General features: G+C 45.4%; 1 protein-coding gene across 1 annotated transcript in view; it reads left to right on the top strand.

Moving 5' to 3' along the window:
* The first annotated feature begins 3,191 nt into the window (after positions 1-3,191).
* Positions 3,192-9,663, top strand: part of TMEM200A (transmembrane protein 200A) — a 66,360-nt gene continuing 59,888 nt past the window's right edge. The window contains exon 1 of the mRNA XM_081044378.1: positions 3,192-3,656. The gene's annotated coding sequence lies outside the window, so the exon portion shown is untranslated. The remainder of the gene's footprint in view (positions 3,657-9,663) is intronic.

Genomic DNA, 9,663 nt, shown 5'->3' with positions numbered 1-9,663 from the left:
TTATTTACTCCCTACTTTGAAGCAGCAACTATGGCTGCCAGCAGAGATACCTCGGGGGCTTTAAGACTATCAATCTATTTCACAGCTGGGGCAAAGTGATTCAGATAAGAGTCTGGCAAACAATTCCATTTGTTTTCCATTGAAGACATTTTTATTTTCTGGTAAAGGACCCTCTTCTCAGGTCTGGAGATGCTGTGGGTTACATTTATGGCAAAAGAAAATGCATATAATCCCACAAAAACTTTTCTAATAGGCCTTCCCTTAGCCTTGTCACACTATTTACTGAAGAATACTTATCGTTTTTCATTCCAATATATGTTTTCAAAAGTAATTCATTAAAAATGTGTTGCCATCATTGGGTTTACATTTATAGTGTACCAAGAGTGAAAATGTTAATCTTCGCATTTCAACATTTTTCTCAAGTTAATTCTTGATTCCAGAGGAAGTCTTCTTTTTTACTATGTTAATAGAATTCAAACAATTTTGGTGTGTGTGTGCATGTGCGTGTGTGCTCGTGTATGTGTTTAACTATGCATTGAGGATCTATGTCACAGGTAAAAAGAGTCTTATATGCATTATTTCATTCAATTTGCTTAAAACCCCTTTGAAATAGGTCCTTTGTTCCTACTTAAGGAATGGGAAATAAGATTCAAAGTCCCTGTGTTAGTAGGTAATTGAGCTTGAATTATAGGAAGGAGTGCTCTGCTTCCACTATGCACACTTATAAGATGGGCTTCTCCTAGTGGAAATTTACACATCTCAGAAAGACACAGCAAAAACTATTATGTGTGAAGTGCAGCTGGAAGGGTGAGAGGCCCTATCCTTTATTTCAAAAGTGAATATGGAGCTAAATTCAAAAATCTATTATTGTGTGGTATATTCACTGGGCTTTTTTCAGATGGAGAGATACTGGCCATTAACAAAGATTAAATAATTTACCTGAGCTTGCCTTTGAGCACTCAGTGCCAAGGAAGAATTAGTAACTAATACCTTGAGAGTTGCTTGGTCTACTGAATTGTAGATAATCCTTTATTTATGGACATGTTACCCCAGTCTGTACTGAGACTCGTAGTAATTATTTAAAAAAGACATGTAAATAATTCACTTTGTAGGTCTTCTGTAGTTCGTCTTTCTGCTGCTTCCTTTGTGGTTGAATCACTGAAATCTAAGTTCAGAAATGAGGACTCATTAATATTGGTGCCCATAAGAATGTGTTTGTTCTTTCTTTCATCAGTCCTTCTTTGAGGAAGGCTCAGTCATTCAAAGTCTAAAATGGTTAGATGACCATTTTAAATGTTTTGTTGTCTGTCTTTGATAGGATGTCATGTTTAATGATCTCCAAGAATACTATGAGCCTGCTTCCCATTCCCTATTCCTCATTCCCTGGGAAGCTAGTGATCCTAACCAAGAGGTGTCCATTCTCAGAAGCTTTCTAGGGAAGGGTGGCTTCTGGATGGGTGGCGAACCCGCAACCCTGTTGTTCAGAGCTCCCGCTCTAACCAACTGAGCCGGCGGCCCGTGGAGATTTCCTTATAAAATGTAGGGGCTACAACTATAGATGGAAGGTCTGTTGGAATCACACTCTCTTGATGGGGTGTGTGGACAAGTGTGTAAGGAAACGTAAGAGAGTTGAGCAGGTGGCTGTGAGATAAAAAGTACTAGATGCGGGGGTGGGGGGTAAAAATAACACTACAGATGGTTTATAGCGGTGACTCATTTCTCCATCTCCCTCCCAATCCCTTTAGCTTTTTTTTTTTCATTTTGATTGTTAAATTTTTACTAAAAGTGCCAATTCTCCAAATTTTTCTAGTCAAGACAGGAAGATTGTACCACAGGCAACACATTTCTAGTCTCTTATCTGATTTGAGGCTTTTTTTTTTTTTGAGTTTGATTGTTTTTATTCTTGCTGGTTTTAGTTGTATCTCTCCCAGATTTTTTTTAATGTGTAAAGTTTTGCATAGAAGTCTCTCTTTCTCTCATATATTTTCCACCTCCAAAAACAAACTCTTCTTGAAAATGAGATCAATAGACTCCACATTGAAATACACAAATACACTGTCCCGGAACGCCATACTTGCCTTCTAGTCCATCACCTAAAATACATTCAGAAGACACACAGGTGCACCCCACTCCCAGTGCTGGGAGCTGGTGTGCACTGCACATGCCAATGTCGTGGTTGAAACAGCCAGGATTGCAGTTTTACATGAAACTTTATTTGCTTAACGGACCAGCATATATACAATGACCACTTCTGTGTCTGTGCAATTGCAGGTAGCTATCATATTGGTTTCCTCTATGACTAGGGCACAGTCTCCACTCACTAAATGCTTGGGGGCAAGGGGCAGTAAACTGTATCCCCATTTGGCTTTGGTGTCTAGAGTTGAATCTCGGCGCTGTCCACAGAAGCCCTCAACTATTTGGTTCATCCTCGTCGCCTCTGCGCATGACTCTCGCCCCACGCTGGGCCAGAGCGCGGTTTCTCCGATGGGCGGCCCACCGCGGTGGAGACGGGAGCGGGCGTTCGAAGTGTCGGCTGGGGCCCGGTTGGGCTCCGCTGGCGCAGCGCCTGAGCAGCCCGCCAGGGGGACCCCGCCCCGCCCCGCAGGCTTCAGATGCGTCCGAGGGGCGAGGAGTCGAGGCTCCTGCTCCGGGAAAACCGGCGTCGGCCGAGGACCCCCGACTGCTCCGGGGGACCGGCGGGGCCCTGATCCCTGGCTTGGGGATCCCGGTTCCACCGCAGAAGGGGCGCGCCCTGCGGTGGGTGTGTCCGTTTCCACCCTCTGGCCTTCCCAGCCTGGAAAAGAGCTCCTGAAAGCGGTATTTTGTTCCCAAAGATAGGTTTTGTCTGCGGTGATCCCGGCCCTAGAAGTGCAACTTTGCTGCCGGGGCGCGGGTCGGGGAGATTGGGGTTCCCGGGATGGGGGGAGCAGATGTCTGCATCCTCGAGGCGGAGGTGGGCCACGAGAGTGGGGGCTGCAGGGCGGGGGGAGTTCCCACCGTTCGTGGGCGGCCGCAAGCTCGGCTCCCACCCCGGTGCGGGGCTCGCCGCGGCGCTGCTGGAAGCCCGCCCCGCATCCGCACCCCGCCCACCAGCCCGCCTCTTCGGCGCTTAGGGCGTGAGGTTTCGATGAGATCCATCTGGAGCCGAGCAGAAAACTTTTCTCTTCCCAATCCCCGGTCCCTTTTGTCTTTCTTGGCAGCGGTGGCGACGCCTGAGCTGCGAATGCCTGTCCCCCGCCCGGCGCAGAGCGTCCGGTGACCTCCGAGGGCAGGAGGTCTCGGACGCTGGGCGTCCTATGGCGGCGGCCCGCGGCCCCTCGACCCGCGGCGGGCACCGGCAGGGCGCGCCCTTCCCCCGGAGGCTGCCGCCGCCCCTCGGGTGCCGGAGTAGGGACGCCCCCGCTCCCCTCCACGGTCCCGCGCCCCTCGCCGCCCGCCCCCTCGCCTGACTCATTCGCCCGCGGAGTCCGCTGCTCGAGCCCCGCCGGGATGGGGAGGGCGACAGCGGCTGCCGGTGGCTGCCCGGATTCCTGCTGACGCCCGGGACCTTGCGCCTCCCCCTTCGCTCGTCTCCCGAGGCGCCAGACGTCCCAACAGCTCCAGGAGTGACAGCCCTGGGAGGCGACTGGACCTCTGAGTCCCCGCGTTCAGGACAGGTGAGGATTAAGGAAAGGGTGCTATCGGGGTGGGGAGGTGGATGGGCAACCGCTGCAGCCGAAACGGGGCGTTTCTGCACCCCTTTCCTCTTCCCTTGTTCCAGCCTCCAGAGTTAGGGTAAACACTGCCTTCTGAAGTTTGGGAAATAAACCAAGTCCGGACTCCCCAGTCCCTGGAGTTCAAGAGAAGCCCAGTGGGGCAGCTCGAGAATCCAGAGCCTTGGAACACCTGACTGGGTTTCTCCAAGCTACACCCTCCTTTGTTTCCGTTCCAGAGAGTCAGCATTCTTTGTAAAGATGTCCATAGCGTTGATTTATAGTAGTCCTTGGCAGGGACAAAGTGTGGTCAAGGTTTTCTAAAGCCACAGCTGTATGTTGTAGTATCTCCATAGGCAAAATAGAGAGGTGAAGCAATTATTCGCCAAATTCATCACTCTTTTCCCTGTGCAGTAGAGAAAGGGCTGAGGGTTTGAAAGATTTGCTTCGTTAATCGTTTTGCTGTAATTAATTGTCCAAGTCAGTATTTCACATTGTGTGGTTGCAAGCTCTCTGTATTTTCTGCCCTTAGATTTAAATTGAGAAGTGTCTGTGTGTGTGTGAGAGAGAGAGAGAAAGAGAGAGAGAGAGAGAGAGAGAGAGAGAGAGAGAGAGAGAGAGAGAGAGAGATTGATTTGTAGTAAAAACAATTCATTGTTCAGTACCAGGAGTTGGTAATGTCCGAAAGTCATATGCTTCACATGTCTGTAATTTACTAATTGTAGTCAACCCCACTACACCTTAGTCTGGTGTACTTCAGAATATGTTGAACTCAAGTGTCTCTTACCTTGTTTTTTTTCTAATGAAGACCTTCACAAGTAGTTGTGGGCAAGTGTACATATAGAAAACATTTCAAGAGTCAACAACTATTCTTATTTGTCAGTAAGAATATTAAACTCTTCGGTTTTACAGTCAAATCAAGTTCTGAGGTATACTTTGTAGTGCTTTATACATAAACATTAGTGGCTCCTGTAAAACTTACCGTATTCCCCTGAAAATAAGACCTAGCCAGACCATCAGCTCTAATACGTCTTTTGGAGCAAAAATTAATATAAGAGCCAGTCTTATATAAGACCCGGTATTATGCTATATTATATTACAATACATTACATTATATTATATATTATATTATACTGGGTCTTATATAAGACCCGGTCTTATATTAAAATAAGACTGGGTCTTATATTAATTTTTGCTCCGAGAGACACATTAGAGCTGATGGTCCGGCTAGGTCTTATTTTCAGGGAAACACGGTATTTACTCTGATGGTTTTTCATGTCTTGCTTTGTGGAAATACTTGTTATCAAATGACCTTAATTTATTATTTGGTTACTGATATTAGAATATATTACCATTTTGTAAGAAGTAGACTAAATTTTCAAACTTCTTAAACCTTACTTTATTTTTCTACTACTATTTACCCATCCAGAAGCATCTGCTTATAGTTTCATGCTTTTCAAACAACTTAAGTGAATAAGAGTCCTAAACAGAAAATAATATTTTTATTAAGTGGAAACTATAGTTAAATGCCTCAGCAATTTAATGTTATGTATGAGATTTGCTTACTCTTTAAAATGTATCCTGAGGTGTTAGGAATGATTTTCTCTTAGGAAGTCCTACTGGAGAGCTCATGCCTGTGAGATGATTTAGCTATAATTTGTAACCTTGGTTATATTTAGCTTTGTATCCTAGGCTGGGGAAGCCTTCAGTGAAAGAGAATTGTTGTGTGGGAAGTCTCTGTGCACAATTTTCAGGCAGTTGGCACAGGAATGTTTTACCTGTTGTTTATGAGTCAGTTACAGGTAAATGCATGTAGTATCCCAAAGACACCCAGAATCAGAAGGGAGTTCTGCAGGAAAGATCATTGTAAAAGAAGGGTGGCTTCACTTCTTACTTTAACTCTGAGAAAATTTTAGCGAAGCTTTTGAATGCTCCAAGAGCTAGATTGTGATACCGTGTTTCCCCGAAAATAAGACCTAACTGGAAAATCAACCCTAGCATGATTTTTCAGGATGCTAGTAACAAAATAAGCCCTACCGTATTTTCCCGTAAATAAGACTGGGTCTTATATTAATTTTTGCTCCAAAAAACTGCATTAGGGCTTATTTTATATTACGAGCATCCTGAAAAATCATGCTACGGCTTATTTTCCAGTTAGGTCTTATTTTCACGGTAGTGGGATTTGTGTACTTTCAGAATTTCGACAACAACTCATTGGGCAGAGAAAGATAACTACTGTCACACAGAGGGAGCAAATCTGAACTGTTTAAATTATCTCATTCTCACAGTAACTCTCAGCTTAAAGGAAAAATTCGTATTTAGCTTTGGAAAGTAGGTAAGAAAAAACGTAAAAGCAGATGTCACTTTTTGCATTTCTTAAGCAAAATTAGTAGTAGAAGATAAACTAATAAGTCCTCATGGTAATGCATATTACTTATCAACTAGAATGTAGAGTCTAAAAGAGGAGGCAGTTTTAAAATAAATTTCATTTAGTGTTACTCTCCCTAAATAGGAGACAGCCTGGGGAGTCTTCGCCAAGCAAAACACATTCGGAATAAGAACTTAGTATAGAGATGGAAAAACCAAATCTGCAGTGAGATAGGCCCTTCATTTTGTTAAGGAATATGTGATTTGCAGTTTTATCCATATCCAAGCATATCCATTTCAAGACTTAAGATCTGTTTTGTCTGCTAAGGTGTGATATGTGTGCAAGCACTCAGAGAGCATGCGTGAACATTTGTGCCTAATGCAGGACAAGGTAGCCTCTTCTGTGGGACCTTACCAGCTGGTGGAGAGGGGACTGGAAACTGGGCCACAGGTCACTGAACACCCGAGGTGTCCTTGACCATAAGGGGACTCGTGCACAGTAGGGAGCTGTGTTGTGGGTTGCCAAGGGCACTGGATGGGGAATTGGAAAACCCAAATTGTCATCCTGACCAAGCCACTGATTATGTGGCCTTGCATATGTTCCCTGCCCTCATCGACAGACCAAGGACTTTGGCCTGTCATCTTTCCACCCTTTTTAAAAAATGATGCATGATGAATCCTGGTGGAATGAAGGAGAGGGAGAAATCAGAATTTCATGCAGTGGTGATGGTCTGATTAGTAGTTTGAGGGGGGGACAGCTGGAGGCCACACTAGACATAGGGAAAGGGTAATACGATGATAAAAGGAGGTGAGGTGGAGATCTCACCTCGGGCATCTGGCCCGTCACTGATTGTCTGAGTGCACAGGATAGAATAAAATAAATACCAACATTCACTTTAGCACTTGATGGTTTTCGGTAAATTTTCACAAATAATGGCAATTGATTTTCATAACAACCCCAAGAAATAATTAGAGCAGAAAGATGATGAGACCAGGACTGATGCTGCAAAGCATGCTTGCACCAGTACACTTCATTGCCTTTTTGCAGGATTTATGGAGAGAGAGGAGAAGCTCAATAGCACATGCTTTGGAAACCCTGTGTAAATGGAATGGAGAGAGAAGGCTGGCATCAGATTTTAGCGAAGGTTCAAATTTCTGAGTAAAAATTTAGATTACATTCTGGAAGAGAAGAGTTTCCAAGGATGAGATTGAGACCTCCTGGAATGTCTTGAATTCGAAAATCGGTGATGTTTAGTCTGATTACTCCTGTTCTGTGCTTTCTTTCCTTCTGTGCTCCCCTTCCCCAGCAGGAATTCTGGGGGACTTGATTATTACAGTCATTGGTAAGACTTTTTCAAGAGTTTTCAGTGCAACTGGTAAAAGAAAATCCTCTTTTAAAGGTGGGGATGCTTGGGCCATTGTGCTGTGAAGTAATGTGATAGGTTCCAGTAGCCGTTATGCTTTGGAAACTTTGTCACCAGAGGGGAAACTACACAGAAGTCATGGAATGTGAGCAAGGTGAGAAGATGTGGATCTGTATATTCCTTCCTGTAGTGTCCTAGTCATCTGCTGCAAGCATTAAGCATACCAAGAGGGACAACTCCTGTCCCCCACCACCCTACCCTGTGTTCCTGTGGAAGGGAGCTGGTCTGGATTCATCTGGTTATACATCTGAGGAACCTACATTTAACTGGTTAAGCAAAAAGGGAAGATTTATTGGCTCATGTGACTGGGGAGTCCAAAGATGGACTTTGCTTCAGTCATAACTGGATCCCAGAGACAAATGACTTCGTGTCTCGCTCCTCTCTCTCTCACTCCTCTCCTCTCTCCCTCACACACACTCTCTCTTTCTCTGAGTCAGCTCTTCTTCTCTCTGAGTAAGCTTCATTCTGAGACCTTTTCCACATCCTGAGAAAGATGATTGTTGCTTCTAAGCCTGCGTTCTGGGCTTTTGAACCCTAAGAAAGAGAGGTCTTGCCTCTAGGTTCCATTGTTGGAAATCTCCTGGAAAGGATTCGATTGCCGCTGCTTCGGTGTTCACTGACCCAGTCCCTGGGTCCGCAGAGCGCTCCCATGATAGTCTTAGACTGTGGAGGGGTGGGGAGGAGGAGACCGAGAGTGCTGCCATGATGGACAGTTCTGTCAGCTCATGTACATGTGTGTTTCTCCCACACTGGTCATGCTGCCAATCAAAAACAGCATGTCTGCTATTAAGGAGAATTGCCCCCTCCTTTCTCAGGGTCGACCCCTACACTATGATGTGAAGTTTGCATAGGGAGAGAACTCAGATGCCCCAGGCCATGCAAATTCCAGAAGTGGGACCCTCTACCCAGCCAAGGCAAAGCCCTGTGATGAAATAATGCCCCTCATGTCTAAACTTCCCTAGGAGGACTGCAGTTCACAGAATGTTACTGTATGAGGAGCCCACCATTTATCTATATTGGCGTACTTTTAGCAAATACCACTGGGCCTTACTTCCAGAGTAAGGATTGCATTTCCAGAAGCCCTGGTCACCTAGAGATCACGAGATTGGAGACCCCTACTTTGGGCATGATGGATCCAGTGGAAGTTTGAACAGGGAAGTGAAGTGATGAACACAGAACTATTGTTTATACAAATGTATTGCGTTTGTGAGAGATGGGCAGGAGGAAGGCAGTATGCTCAGCTTAGGGTTATCACTTAGGGATGTAAGGTGATAGGTCCCAAATTACAACATTATGTGAACAACGTTATGAAAGGCTGGTGAGGTAGTATGTCAGGATGAAGGAGCATCTGCGTCGACAGAAGCATTTATGTGATGAAACAGATCAAGACAGAGCAAAGTAGGTAGGCTGGGTCAGCAGGTGAAACGGCTGTGTGTTGTGGGTATGTTCACAGCACCGGGACTGTTTAGAAAGGTGGCCTGTGGCCACCAGGAGTCCTAGGGGCAAAACTATATGTGTAGCCTTGACATTTATTGAAGACCTACCTACTCAGCCAGGCCCCATGTTACATGCTGCTTTAAATTCATTATATTAAATGTCATAAATTCATTATATTAAATCTCATAAGCCTCTAAGGTGAGAAAACGGAAAATTAGGGAGGGAAATAACTTGCTCAAGGTTATGTGGTCATTAAGTGGCAGAGCTGGGGTTCACACCATGGCAGTCCAAAACAAAAGCCTGTGCTTTAATACTCTGTGCGACACTACCTCTCAAGCCCAAGGTTGAATCCAGGCTAGAAGACAAATTGAGGAACAGGTGCAATTTGAGCCTTCTCACAGGCAACCAGAGTGCCCGAGATCCAGGGCAGACAGAGAGGATGGAATGGAGGTTATCAGGTGATCGTGCAGAGCGCCCGTGCTCAGAGACAAACTGGACAGCAGTGCCAACGTAAGACCCCAACAAAGAATAGGTTCTTGGTTTGGGGTTTGAGGTGTAGCCAGGAAAGTGGATAGGAGTGGTATCAGGAAGTTGAACAGGTGGGCAGTTCAGTAGAACAACTGGAGCTTGATTATTGATCTGACAACGGGATCTCTTCCATCTGCCCTGGCTTTAATTACGCTTCCTAGTGTAAGTCAATCAGAACAGGGAATGGGCAGCTCCTCAGAGGGGATTGGGTTCTG

This window comes from Rhinolophus hipposideros (genome assembly GCF_964194185.1).
Source record: "Rhinolophus hipposideros genome assembly, chromosome: 3".
In the NCBI taxonomy this organism is placed as follows: Eukaryota; Metazoa; Chordata; class Mammalia; order Chiroptera; family Rhinolophidae; genus Rhinolophus; species Rhinolophus hipposideros.
This window is presented reverse-complemented; position numbering and strand designations above follow the sequence as displayed.